Source organism: Lepisma saccharinum, unplaced genomic scaffold (assembly GCF_977018435.1).
Source record: "Lepisma saccharinum unplaced genomic scaffold, izLepSacc3.1 HAP1_SCAFFOLD_463, whole genome shotgun sequence".
Lineage (NCBI taxonomy): Eukaryota > Metazoa > Arthropoda > Insecta > Zygentoma > Lepismatidae > Lepisma > Lepisma saccharinum.
In genome coordinates, this window is record NW_028143157.1 from 191,931 (window position 1) to 206,628 (window position 14,698).

A 14,698-nucleotide genomic window follows, 5' to 3' on the forward strand; every position below is an offset into this window, starting at 1 on the left:
TCCATATTTGAAACCGAGAGCGAGGTGCCGTTCCTTAGGTTCCAAATCAGGACGATTGGCAACGTCAACTCTCTTGAAAGATTATTTATTGAATATTCCGAAACTTTCTTCTCTGATCTGATTGGGTCTTGTAGGCAGGCAGAAAGAAAACAGATCGTCCATCTGGTCTGTCCTTTCCGACTGGATCAGCCAATTTCTTGGCGAACTAAACTCCTCACGGGATCGCAGCTCTCAACAAGTTTATCACGAAACAATCCTCCCAAAAAACCGACCGAACTTAACATTACGAAAAGGTACATTTATTGTTATCCATTTATTTTTCAGGGACGGCGCGAACGCAGTCCCTACTAACAAAAATTACGCGCCCGAGATATCCACGTTTGGGATATTCGCGGGGGTCAGCCCAACCGAAGTGCAATGGAAGAGCCTCACCCCGGGGGAACCGCCTTGCTGATCACGGTAGCCCCTACGCCAGGTAAGTATGCCTCGACCAGAAACCTCTCACATCCTACTCTATCTTCTCAACAAACTCCCATCGAGTGTTTCCACATATCTCAAAGTCTTTCGCAACTTGTCAGTGATAACTTATAATTGCTATGCACACTTTACACAGACAATATATCTACAAATAAATATGTTTAACTTATCTTCACAAGTAAAATTTGAACGACCTTTTTAAGGGAGGAAAACAAGCTACTCCTTGTGCTGCCATCTATTGAGAAACGTTTACTTACTCCAACATTCTCCACACTACGTTCAACTTTCACATACGAATCTTCCTGGCTGGCTGGCTTTCTCGATTTCTGTCCCCTTCAGCGTCATGTCAATCACGTGACATACGTTTTGGTTCAGGGATCACGTACAGTTCGATTATTGCATGTCCGAAACCAACCTTCTCCCATTCACGCTCGAAAATAGGATGGGTTCCACTCGTCTGGTCTTAAAGAATGGAAATTTCCTCGTCAAAAAAGGAAAGAAAGTAGACTGATGGCGACAGAAATGCTTTGGGTTTTCTTCACGCAATTTGTCGTTTATCAGGAACGTTAAGGAAGGAAATGCGAGAGGGATGTACCGTACCGAGAAGACCTGCCGCGTCTATATATATCTATAGACTTATATGTGTCTTCAGTTGCAATTACCTGTCATCTTATCAATCACATCTCAATTTGCACTTGTCAGTCTCTTTTCGGGTTGCTTGTCCTCCAAGACAAATCTCGGGTCTTCCCGATGGCCTACTGCTACCGCTGTATTGGATTCACTCACTCCAAGTGGAGCCACATTTGACTGTCTTTCGGTTCCACTCCAAACTGTACGTCTAGTCCCGATTAGCCTACCAGACAACAAATTCGACTTCAACTTTGAAAAACTTATGGACAACGAAAAAATCTCTCTTCTTGTGCCTATTACATGCAAAAATGTCAAATCAAGAACCTTCGCTACAAATAGTGCTCGGTGGGAGGGGGGACGCGAGGATGACAAAATTCTCCTATGCAATGTCTCATTTTCACCACGTCACATCTAAAAATGACACCTCCTCCACGGTTTCTTTAAACATTCTTCCAGACACAATTTTTCACTTCAAGCGCAGGTTAAAACAAAACAAAAACATAAGTTTCTATCTAAACAGCATATGTAACTCATGTATAAAGGTGCCGGAACACTGCCTGCTTGCTATGCTTCAAACAAGTCGCACTCTAAAGCTGTTATCGTCTATTAATCGAGGGGTCAGGGGAACGATACTCGGTCGAGACACATAATGGCTCGGATCCCACTCTAAACTGTAGGTCCGGTCCAAGTTAACCTATCTGTGCATAAAACTGGAATATTTACATCACAAACTCAAAAACACGGTTTAGCAGAAATTTTCACATAAATGTGCATCCGAATTTACTAAAAATTTTACCCATCATTTGAAGCTCCCTGTGTTCGAGTCTTGACCTAGGCATGTTGTTGTGAGCCGTACGAGTGTCCTTTCATCACGTACTTATAATTCATTCATCCTTGTCGTCGCAATTAGTAAATATGAAAGGAAAGCGACGTAAATGCAAAATACAATATTTACGTAGCATTTAGAGGAATTGTCGTTAACCACTCATTCTTATCCTGTCACTTGCGATCATTTTTAGCATAAATAAGCTAGCGTATTTGTCAAATCTCTTCGAATGTAAGGTATACATTCCTAAGTATTGCAGCACAACTTTTTAAAATGTTCACGCCTTCAACGGGCGGTGAAGGTGAAGCCAATATTAATACATAAAATGTCCAATTTGAATTTGGAAACATAAGTATTATGTATTCAACAAGCAAGAAAAACTAGTTCATTTGATTGGTTTATTTTTCTACTAAAGGATGTATTGTTGCTAGCACCGAGGCTGGCAGTACTGGAACGACGTGGTTCAGTTTCCATGACGGAATACTTTTCATTATAAATATGGTATCTCGTTAATATGTAATCTTACAAATTCTTAAAAATCAGACAACTGTTTATTCAGGGGAATTCGTGATTGGAATGGTAATTTCGAAGCAACGAAAACATCTTTTAGATCTCTGCTAATATGTAGGACGACTACCAACATCATGAAGTTTGGACGTTATGTTGGCGCTTATAACATTCTACGCCATGTCCAGAACGAATGCAGTGCACGCGAAAAGGGAACGGGAGGCTCTGGAAGCAAAGGGAGTCAGTCCGATTTCCATATTTGAAACCGAGAGCGAGGTGCCGTTCCTTAGGTTCCAAATCAGGACGGTTGGCAACGTCAACTCTCTTGAAAGATTATTTATTGAATATTCCGAAACTTTCTTCTCTGATGTGATTGGGTCTTGTAGGCAGGCAGAAAGAAAACAGATCGTCCATCTGGTCTGTCCTTTCCGACTGGGTCAGCCAATTTCTTGGCGAACTAAACTCCTCACGGGATCGCAGCTCTCAACAAGTTTATCACGAAACAATCCTCCCAAAAAACCGACGGAACTTAACATTACGAAAAGGTACATTTATTGTTATCCATTTATTTTTCAGGTACGGCGCGAACGCAGTCCCTACTAACAAAAATTACGCGCCCGAGATATCCACGTTTGGGATATTCGCGGGGGTCAGCCCAACCGAAGTGCAATGGAAGAGCCTCACCCCGGGGGAACCGCCTTGCTGATCACGGTAGCCCCTACGCCAGGTAAGTATGCCTCGACCAGAAACCTCTCACATACTACTCTATCTTCTCAACAAACTCCCATCGAGTGTTTCCACATATCTCAAAGTCTTTCGCAACTTGTCAGTGATAACTTATAATTGCTATGCACACTTTACACAGACAATATATCTACAAATAAATATGTTTAACTTATCTTCACAAGTAAAATTTGAACGACCTTTTTAAGGGAGGAAAACAAGCTACTCCTTGTGCTGCCATCTATTGAGAAACGTTTACTTACTCCAACATTCTCCACACTACGTTCAACTTTCACATACGAATCTTCCTTGCTGGCTGGCTTTCTCGATTTCTGTCCCCTTCAGCGTCATGTCAATCACGTGACATACGTTTTGGTTCAGGGATCACGTACAGTTCGATTATTGCATGTCCGAAACCAACCTTCTCCCATTCACGCTCGAAAATAGGATGGGTTCCACTCGTCTGGTCTTAAAGAATGAAAATTTCCTCGTCAAAAAAGGAAAGAAAGTAGACTGATGGCGACAGAAATGCTTTGGGTTTTCTTCACGCAATTTGTCGTTTATCAGGAACGTTAAGGGAGGAAATGCGAGAGGGATGTACCGTACCGAGAAGAACTGCCGCGTCTATATATATCTATAGACTTATATGTGTCTTCAGTTGCAATTACCTGTCATCTTATCAATCACATCTCAATTTGCACTTGTCGGTCTCTTTTCGGGTTGCTTGTCCTCCAAGACAAATCTCGGGTCTTCCCGATGGCCTACTGCTACCGCTGTATTGGATTCACTCACTCCAAGTGGAGCCACATTTGACTGTCTTTCGGTTCCACTCCAAACTGTACGTCCAGTCCCGATTAGCCTACCAGACAACAAATTCGACTTCAACTATGAAAAACTTATGGACAACGAAAAAATATCTCTTCTTGTGCCTATTACATGCAAAAATGTCAAATCAAGAACCTTCGCTACAAATAGTGCTCGGTGGGAGGGGGGACGCGAGGATGACAAAATTCTAGTATGCAATGTCTTATTTTCACCACGTCACATCTAAAAATGACACCTCCTCCACGGTTTCTTTAAACATTCTACCAGACACAATTTTTCACTTCAAGCGCAGGTTAAAAAAAACAAAACATAAGTTTCTATCTAAACAGCATATGTAACTCATGTATAAAGGCGCTGCGACGCCGAGGGTCCCGGGTTCGTATCCCGGTCGGGCTTGGTTGTTTGTGAATGTCCATTAATCAATTTCATCATTTCATCACTCATCCCCATCTTCGCAAATTAGCCAAGAGTCACAAAACGCGAAGTAAAATAAACTAAATCAATCAATCATGTATAAAGGTGCCGGAACACTGCCTGCTTGCTATGCTTCAAACAAGTCGCACTCTAAAGCTGTTATCGTCTATTAATCGAGGGGTCAGGGGAACGATACTCGGTCGAGACACATAATGGCTCGGATCCCACTCTAAACTGAAGGTCCGGTCCAAGTTAACCTATCTGTGCATAAAACTGGAATATTTACATCACAAACTCAAAAACACGGTTTAGCAGAAATTTTCACATAAATGTGCATCCGAATTTACTAAAAATTTTACTCATCATTTGAAGCTCCCTGTGTTCGAGTCTTGACCTAGGCATGTTGTTGTGAGCCGTACGAGTGTCCTTTCATCACGTACTTATAATTCATTCATCCTTGTCGTCGCAATTAGTAAATATGAAAGGAAAGCGACGTAAATGCAAAATACAATATTTACGTAGCATTTAGAGGAATTGTCGTTAACCACTCATTCTTATCCTGTCACTTGCGATCATTTTTAGCATAAATAAGCTAGCGTATTTGTCAAATCTCTTCGAATGTAAGGTATACATTCCTAAGTATTGCAGCACAACTTTTTAAAATGTTCACGCCTTCAACGGGCGGTGAAGGTGAAGCCAATATTAATACATAAAATGTCCAATTTGAATTTGGAAACATAAGTATTATGTATTCAACAAGCAAGAAAAACTAGTTCATTTGATTGGTTTATTTTTCTACTAAAGGATGTATTGTTGCTAGCACCGAGGCTGGCAGTACTGGAACGACGTGGTTCAGTTTCCATGATGGAATACTTTTCATTATAAATATGGTATCTCGTTAATATGTAATCTTACAAATTCTTAAAAATCAGACAACTGTTTATTCAGGGGAATTCGTGATTGGAATGGTAATTTCGAAGCAACGAAAACATCTTTGAGATCTCTGCTAATATGTAGGACGACTACCAACATCATGAAGTTTGGACGTTATGTTGGCGCTTATAACATTCTACGCCATGTCCAGAACGAATGCAGTGCACGCGAAAAGGGAACGAGGCTCTGGAAGCAAAGGGAGTCAGTCCGATTTCCATATTTGAAACCGAGAGCGAGGTGCCGTTCCTTAGGTTCCAAATCAGGACGGTTGGCAACGTCAACTCTCTTGAAAGATTATTTATTGAATATTCCGAAACTTTCTTCTCTGATCTGATTGGGTCTTGTAGGCAGGCAGAAAGAAAACAGATCGTCCATCTGGTCTGTCCTTTCCGACTGGGTCAGCCAATTTCTTGGCGAACTAAACTCCTCACGGGATCGCAGCTCTCAACAAGTTTATCACGAAACAATCCTCTCAAAAAACCGACCGAACTTAACATTACGAAATGGTACATTTATTGTTATCCATTTATTTTTCAGGGACGGCGCGAACGCAGTCCCTACTAACAAAAATTACGCGCCCGAGATATCCACGTTTGGGATATTCGCGGGGGTCAGCCCAACCGAAGTGCAATGGAAGAGCCTCACCCCGGGGGAACCGCCTTGCTGATCACGGTAGCCCCTACGCCAGGTAAGTATGCCTCGACCAGAAACCTCTCACATCCTACTCTATCTTCTCAACAAACTCCCATCGAGTGTTTCCACATATCTCAAAGTCTTTCGCAACTTGTCAGTGATAACTTATAATTGCTATGCACACTTTACACAGACAATATATCTACAAATAAATATGTTTAACTTATCTTCACAAGTAAAATTTGAACGACCTTTTTAAGGGAGGAAAACAAGCTACTCCTTGTGCTGCCATCTATTGAGAAACGTTTACTTACTCCAACATTCTCCACACTACGTTCAACTTTCACATACGAATCTTGCTAGCTGGCTGGCTTTCTCGATTTCTGTCCCCTTCAGCGTCATGTCAATCACGTGACATACGTTTTGGTTCAGGGATCACGTACAGTTCGATTATTGCATGTCCGAAACCATCCTTCTCCCATTCACGCTCGAAAATAGGATGGGTTCCACTCGTCTGGTCTTAAAGAATGGAAATTTCCTCGTCAAAAAAGGAAAGAAAGTAGACTGATGGCGACAGAAATGCTTTGGGTTTTCTTCACGCAATTTGTCGTTTATCAGGAACGTTAAGGGAGGAAATGCGAGAGGGATGTACCGTACCGAGAAGACCTGCCGCGTCTATATATATCTATAGACTTATATGTGTCTTCAGTTGCAATTACCTGTCATCTTATCAATCACATCTCAATTTGCACTTGTCGGTCTCTTTTCGGGTTGCTTGTACTCCAAGACAAATCTCGGGTCTTCCCGATGGCCTACTGCTACCGCTGTACTGGATTCACTCACTCCAAGTGGAGCCACATTTGATTGTCTTTCGGTTCCACTCCAAACTGTACGTCCAGTCCCGATTAGCCTACCAGACAACAAATTCGACTTCAACTTTGAAAAACTTATGGACAACGAAAAAATCTCTCTTCTTGTGCCAATTACATGCAAAAATGTCAAATCAAGAACCTTCGCTACAAATAGTGCTCGGTGGGAGGGGGGACGCGAGGATGACAAAATTCTCCTATGCAATGTCTCATTTTCACCGCGTCACATCTAAAAATGACACCTCCTCCACGGTTTCTTTAAACATTCTCCCAGACACAATTTTTCACTTCAAGCGCAGGTTAAAACAAAACAAAAACATAAGTTTCTATCTAAACAGCATATATAACTCATGTATAAAGGTGCCGGAACACTGCCTGCTTGCTATGCTTCAAACAAGTCGCACTCTAAAGCTGTTATCGTCTATTAATCGAGGGGTCAGGGGAACGATACTCGGTCGAGACACATAATGGCTCGGATCCCACTCTAAACTGTAGGTCCGGTCCAAGTTAACCTATCTGTGCATAAAACTGGAATATTTACATCACAAACTCAAAAACACGGTTTAGCAGAAATTTTCACATAAATGTGCATCCGAATTTACTAAAAATTTTACCCATCATTTGAAGCTCCCTGTGTTCGAGTCTTGACCTAGGCATGTTGTTGTGAGCCGTACGAGTGTCCTTTCATCACGTACTTATAATTCATTCATCCTTGTCGTCGCAATTAGTAAATATGAAAGGAAAGCGACGTAAATGCAAAATACAATATTTACGTAGCATTTAGAGGAATTGTCGTTAACCACTCATTCTTATCCTGTCACTTGCGATCATTTTTAGCATAAATAAGCTAGCGTATTTGTCAAATCTCTTCGAATGTAAGGTATACATTCCTAAGTATTGCAGCACAACTTTTTAAAATGTTCACGCCTTCAACGGGCGGTGAAGGTGAAGCCAATATTAATACATAAAATGTCCAATTTGAATTTGGAAACATAAGTATTATGTATTCAACAAGAGTAGTACGATTTGTGGTATTATAAACTCAACAAATGATGAACCCCCTCGAGCAGATTTGGCTACACTTAAACCTTGCTCAAGATGAGCATATGAGCTTTTTGCTCAAGTGTAGCACCCTGTCTAATCCAAGATTTTTGTAAAAATGTCCTCGGGAATTTCCCGAAACTACAGAGTACAAATGATGAGCCCCCTCAGATTGATTTACCCATACTTACAAAAGTTGCATCAGCCAGATTGTTGTTCATAAGCTTGTTAAAAATATGCCCCTTCTTGAAATTGTTTTGGATACACTTGAAATTAAGCCAAAATCCTCATAAAACACACACCCACACACACATATTTATTTCCGGTTTAAGTTCAATTGGGCACCAGGCTCAACTTGTGTAATAAGCAGAGCTCTTCTAGAATTGCTCTGTGACTCTCTCATTTCTTACATCATAAACATATGATTTTTCACCTATGAGAATAACACAACATATAGTGTCATCAGGGAGTGTATTGTGGAATTCACAGATAATTTTAATGTTTGTCCTGTCATTAACCACAACTTGTTCCCTTTTTGAAGTGTTGATGACAAACATGGGTCTCTGGGCTTTGAATTCATCTGGTGTGTAATACATGTCAGTATTGCCAGTAGTGACCCTTTTGTATGCTGTAAATGCTTCATATAATTTAAGGAAATCATCCTTGGACATGTCTAAATTATAATTTTCTCTAAGGAATACCTCATTTCTGCCATTTTTAAGATATATGTTCTTGATGTTGCAGTTATCAAATCTACTTGAATTTTTTTCCTGATTATTGTGTCTTCCAGTCTGAAACAGTACCACCACAAAATCCGGCATGTCATATTGTATACTGGAGAATGAATTTGTAGCATCAAACTCATAATAAGTACCAGCGGCAGGCTTCTGTACACATTGATATGTATAAAATTGTAAAGGTACTTGTGGATTTTTTATTATATCTGCTTTGTATTTAAGAGCATAACTGGCTTCATATTCAACAACTGGGATTCTTAGCTCCATAGTCTGAGTAATGCATTTGCCTTCATCAGGTAGGGTATTAGGCAAAGCTTCCCCTGTAGAGTTTAATGTGCTGTACCTCATCAAAGCATTATTATCATTGGCAGCTCTTCTAAATGTGATTCTTAAACCACCCTTCCACATAATATCTTTGTAATCTGAGAAGAATCCTGGCAACAGGCGCTTAGGGAACAGCACTGTGTGGCTCTTAGATATAATTTTATCACCAGCCTCAAATCCACCTATTTTGTAGTAAGAAGCCTCGGTTTTGGATAATTTTAGTGTGGCCAAAGCTGTGGAGGTAATGCCGGAATAATCCACTCTGTTTATAACAACACCATGCTTTCTGATCTCAATTTCAGAGAACAGATGCGGTACAAAATTATCTACCAATCTTATATTTGAATTTGCCGGATAATCTGTTCCATCGAGCTTTACAACATCAAATTTGATGTATAGATCTGCTCTGTGGGGGTGTATAAAGCCATCCCCTACATCAAAATCAACCTCAATCTCTGTGTTGGGTTGATTTAAATTTGCAAATGTCCTCCTGTTTGGGGGGAATGATTGTAGCTCATAACTCTCAATATTTTCCATTTTTTTGTATGTATTTTTTTTAAATATTAATCTCTATGATTGCAGTTGTTGTGGCTCCAGCAAAATCAACTAATTCTTCTTTTTCATTAGTGACCATCAATTCAATATAATCTATTCTATTATGGCATACAGGAAAATATAATGTTGGGGATGGAGTGTAGATGATGGGCTCCATAAATTCAGAATTAGGTTTAAATGTTGCAATGATGCCAGTTTGTTTGTGAGTGCCTATGCCATTTGATTTGGTGATCATACCCTCAGCCACATTACAGTGAATATTCAGAGTCTCTATGGCTAAGAATTTAGGTATATTAATAGCAGTGTGTTTGATGGCTGGTTCAAGTTTTGTGTTGTTCTCAAAGCCTAACAGCTCTCCTATAGTACCCAGATCCACTGTTTCTGTAGCAGATACAATCTCTACTCTGTGAGTGACAGAATTTTGACTTAACACTATACCTCTGGGTAATTGAGCATTTAGAGTGGACAGATTATATTGCCCTGGAGTGATGACAATTTTTTGATCCCCTACTGCAATTTTGTAGTTGTGGTGTGTAATATTAGGGATCAAGTACATGCCATAAAATGCTCTGAGAGATATTGTTTTGGGATACACTATATCATCATGCAATTTGAGTTTCAATATTGAATTTTGGCTGGTGAGATGGAATACCCCCATGATGTTTCAGATACCACAAGGGTTTTTGAAAATCTTCAATTGATGGTTTATTTATTTGAGACATATATCTAAGAACAGATAAACACAAATGTCCACAATTAACATCTTTGAAATTTTGAACACGGCCATTATTGTAATAAAGATTAGCTGATTTTAGATATTTTATTAAATTTTCAGGTGGAACACCTCCAAATGAATCAAACACAAATGCCTCATCTTTTAAATATATAAGATAACAGATCCAGTGAGTGCCCATATTTTTGTTCTTATCCAAATTAACAATGCCACACTCTTTGTTGAGTGGTTGTTCTGGTAAAGAATCAGACATGTACACACCTCTAAAATTTTTGATGCCCAGTGGCTTGATTAAAGCTTCAATATCTTGGTTTGTAAGCGGATCTTGTTTTTTTTTAAACTTATTCATGGCTCTCTTAACACCTTTGCCTTGTTTCTCCATGGCCAGGTTATGGCGCTTCAATTCATCTAATTCTGCTATATTTTTTTTGGCATCTATTACTGTTTTTGCTATAGCAGCTGATCCCCCAGCCAAGCTCCCAACAGCCCCAAGTGCTGCTAAGATGGCCGGGATAGTAAATATGAAACCCCCCACATGTGATTTTTTCCTGGATTGCTGTAATTTTTTTAATTGGGGGGTACTAAGCAACAATTTCATACCATGGCCCTTGGCAATACAAGAGCTTTTTTTCTTGCGCTGCTTTTTGGTTAAAAAACTATCAATAGTTTTAAGAGATTTAAGACCTGCATAAGGTATTTGATACATAACACCCTTGGCCTTCATTGTAGGTTTATTATATATATATATTCACAGCCCCCACCCCAGTTTTTGTTTGGTGTTCATAGCTATGGTAGTTCCCAATGCTGCTATTCTTTCACTCAAAGAAGCATCTTTGCTTACAAATTTACCAAATGCAGCCTCTTCTAATTTTTTGTCTGCAACATGTCGCCTATCAAGATCAGAATGTGTGATGTATGTTATGTCATGGTCTCTACAAGCAGCATCTAGGGGATTAACACCAGGATCACCTCTGTTTAATCTATGCTCCAATTTTGTACCGGGACCACAATACTGATAGCCTGGAATATGTAGTTCAAATGGCAGCTTGTTTATAATGTCATTAACCAACCCCCGACCCTCAGAAATATTCCAAAATTTAAGTGGTAGAGTATTAATAATTTTTATAAGATATCCAATCCCCTTAGTGTCATTCACTATAAAATTAGACAATTTTGTGCTTATCATGTCCATAATTCCAACCTTTTCATTGTAAAAATTGTGGTTGCCAGCATTTTCCTCCCCAGCTATCACCAATAACCTATCTACAAGTTTCCTGACATCATCAACCCACACAAATTCTTTAGGCAGGGTGTTGTATTGTTTGATTCCACTGCCAGTCTTGATCTGTGACCATATGGGCTTGATTAAATTGTTATATTTTGCTCCACTGCTAGACTTGACTCTTTTTTGTGTGGGATCATTGTTCTGGTATAGAGCATCTGATTTTATTAATATTTCTTTGTAGTGCTCATAGTCTTGATCTGTATAGCTGCCAGGTCTTTTCCTAGTCATCAGTTCCCACAATCCAGGTGTGCCGGGATATTTAACAAAACCACCTCTTTCTTCAAGATGAGATTCTGAATATACAATTATATCATCTCCCATAAATGTTACTCTGAAATTGCCAATTCTATGTATGATGCTACCATCACGCTCTGTGTCAGCATATAAGCCAAAGACCTCATCTTTGTTGTCTTTAGGTGTGCTTAAATATTTTTGAGCAAGAAGACCCAATTCAATAGGATCCTGGGTAGCTAAAATTCTTCGAGGAGCAACAGGACTAGGAGTATGAATACTGGAAAGTGGGGTGATTGGATAATCTAATATGTTTCTTGCAGCTACAGGTACAAGCTCTGTGATCAAATTTTGATTTTGCTCTGTAACAGTTTTGATATTTTTACCTAATTCACTAATAGCATCAATAATAGCCTGTTCTGTTTGCTTGTGTTGTTCATAAATTCCTCGGTTCTCTGATTTCCATCCCTTAAATCTTTTTACAAGATAATCTCTTAATTTAAGATCATCAATGATTGGCCTTTTCATGGTTATTTATATATGTTTCAATGTCTAGAAAATTGTTGATTTTATTTCTGTATTTGCCACTACTGGGTTTTCTTGTCATATCAATTGTGACAAACCCATAACTGTCCTGGTTCCAGCACCTACTGCAAAACTTGGAAAAATCATTGTAGCTCAAGTCCCCACCTACATATTCATCATGTATGTGTTTGAGGTTGGTATGATCTTGATGAAACACACATATAAAATTGCTGTTGTCTCGGATCAGCTGCTTCGGTATTTTTGAAAAAGTCTGTGCCAGGTAGAAGCAATCAATGTTTTTGTGCCGGCCCTGTGTAAAGAAATTTCTAACCTTGTTTTGATTACCCAGTATAATATCATCAAACACAACAACAGAGTTATCAAGACATTCGTGGAGTGGCTTAACATCTGGTTCAAAAGTGGCTATATCCAATCCATCATATAGCTTCATCAGCTGCTGATATTTTAATTGTTCCAAGCTCTTAGAGAAAACATACAATTGCCTGTTTTTCCAGTCTAACCAGTTGGGTGCCAATAAAAAAATATCAATCATTAGTGTAGTTTTACCACAAGCCGATGGCCCAACAATAAGACATCTAATATTTTCAGGCAGCAACTTGCCATTTCTCTTAATCTGCTGTTCAGGTTCTGGCAGCCTCTTTATAACATCCCAGGTGCTCATATTATCACTTTGTCTACATCGATCCAGCTGTGTTCTGGAAGTCCTAGCCATTTGACAAATAACTTGTTGCCTTTTCTGCGGATGATTTTTTTCTATGAGATATGTGTCAGGCTGTTTAGTTTTGCTGAGTTCTTCTTCATAGAACCGGCCTTTGAGAATTTCTCCTCGGTGATCTTTTATTATATATGTGTTAAGGGTCCCAGGTTTAACTTGAACCACTGTAAATAATTCAGTGCTCCAGTTTCTTGTAAAGCCTCTTTTGAATAAGTGCTTATATTTGCTGATTCTTACTTGATCACCCACCCTGTATTTGGCCTTTCTTGTTGTTGGCTGGTATCTAGGATAATAAACAGTCCTGATCAATTTTTGATCAGATGAAGTTACTTCAGAGGGTTTCATGTTGATTGTGGAATGAACCGAGTTGTTATATTTATGTAGAAGTTCTGGAAGAATATTAAGCCATTTATAATTACCTTGAAGTGTAAATTGTTTATACATAAGATTTTTTAGGGTTTTGTTGAATCTCTCTACAATTGAGGCTTTGAGATCACTGTAACTCGAATAATGTTGTATTGACTGGCTTTTAATAAATTGTTGGAACACAGAATTATAAAATTCTTTGCCATTATCTGTTTGCAAATAGCGCGGTGATCTTCCACTCTGATTGATGATTGTCCTGAAGGCTTCTGTAACACATTTTCCAGTCTTGGATTTGAGTGGCACAGTCCAGGCAAATTTTGAAAATGTGTCTATTACAGTAAGTAGATACTTGTAGCCCTTGTTGATTTTGTCTAAGTTTTTCAGCTGTCCACTGGCCATCTCAATCAAGTCGCTCTGCCATAAATCATCTATGCCTTTTGTGACTACTGGCAGTCTCTTATAATTATGTCTGGCTTGTCTGTGTAATTCATCAACAATAATTTGTCTAGACATAATATGAAAACAAGAATATTGCAACTATGGGGTGTTCAGCAGCTGATACTACAGGATTTTCTAAATACAGTTTGTCTCCTATTTGTATATGAAATTCCAGAGAGCCATCATCTTCAGCATAAGATGTTTCTAATGTATTGGGATCTGTAAAATCCTCTAACTCTACACTGGTGATTTTTGGTTTGTTGTCAGCATTTGTTATTGATAAGGTGGGGTAGTGGTGTGCCTGTGGTTGAAGCCAATATTTGATCTTGATTGGTCTCAGTGTGCCCCCAACAAAAAACTGGTAATAAAATTGTGCAGGGGACAGCATATATATTTTGCCACCTGGTGTAAATGGTGAATCGTATTCTTTGTTGGGGATGCTGTACAATTCAAGAATTACTGTATGTTTTGGATTCTCAATTATGCCGGTTATTTCTTAGTAGTGTAATTGATACTGCTACTGGCTCGATAAAGTATGAACCCCCCTCAGGCAGATTTGCCTACACTTAAAACAAGCTCAACATGCCCATATGAGCTTTTTGCTCAAGTGTGGAACCCTGTCTAATCCAAGATTTTTGTAAAAATGCCCTCGGGAATTTCCCGTGAAAGTATGACCCCCCTCAGATTGATTTGCCTACACTTATAAAAGGCACTTCTGTGAGATTGTTGTCCATAAATTTGTTAAAAATATGCCCCTCTTGATATTTTTTTGGCTACACTTAAAACTAAGCCAAACGTATTAACACACACACACACACACACCACACACACACATATTTACTTCCGGTCCACTTCAGGTCCACTTCCGGTTAACTTCCGGTCCACTTCCG

At 39.3% G+C, this 14,698-nt stretch overlaps 3 non-coding genes across 3 annotated transcripts; all 3 read right to left on the reverse strand.

Moving 5' to 3' along the window:
* Window positions 1-320: 320 nt before the first annotated feature.
* LOC145982911 (U1 spliceosomal RNA) lies at window positions 321-483 on the reverse strand. Its single transcript, XR_014441190.1, has one exon. It is a non-coding gene; the product is annotated as a U1 spliceosomal RNA (small nuclear RNA).
* A 2,529-nt stretch (window positions 484-3,012) lies between these two features.
* Window positions 3,013-3,175, reverse strand: LOC145982925 (U1 spliceosomal RNA). Its single transcript, XR_014441204.1, has one exon. It is a non-coding gene; the product is annotated as a U1 spliceosomal RNA (small nuclear RNA).
* A 2,693-nt stretch (window positions 3,176-5,868) lies between these two features.
* LOC145982913 (U1 spliceosomal RNA) lies at window positions 5,869-6,031 on the reverse strand. The gene has a single exon (XR_014441192.1). It is a non-coding gene; the product is annotated as a U1 spliceosomal RNA (small nuclear RNA).
* Window positions 6,032-14,698: the final 8,667 nt, after the last annotated feature.